Consider the following 232-nt stretch of genomic DNA (forward strand, 5'->3'; position numbering starts at 1 on the left):
AAGAGGGTGGGGTCGCTGAGTCACAAGCGGTGAGTCACAGAGCCCCGCTGCCCGCCGAGGTTGAGGCTCCTAGCGGTTCGCGAAACCGTTAGACGAGATGGACTCCAGTCTCCTCGGGCCGCGCGCGCACTCCTGGTTCTAAGTTTTCCCCAACTTCTGGNTTCCCACTAGCGAGAAACTTCTGCAGACCCCAGACAGCTGCCAAACACTGGTCCCTGGCATCACGAATGCA

This window comes from Crocuta crocuta, unplaced genomic scaffold (genome assembly GCF_008692635.1).
Source record: "Crocuta crocuta isolate KB4526 unplaced genomic scaffold, BGI_CrCroc_1.0 scaffold96, whole genome shotgun sequence".
Lineage (NCBI taxonomy): Eukaryota > Metazoa > Chordata > Mammalia > Carnivora > Hyaenidae > Crocuta > Crocuta crocuta.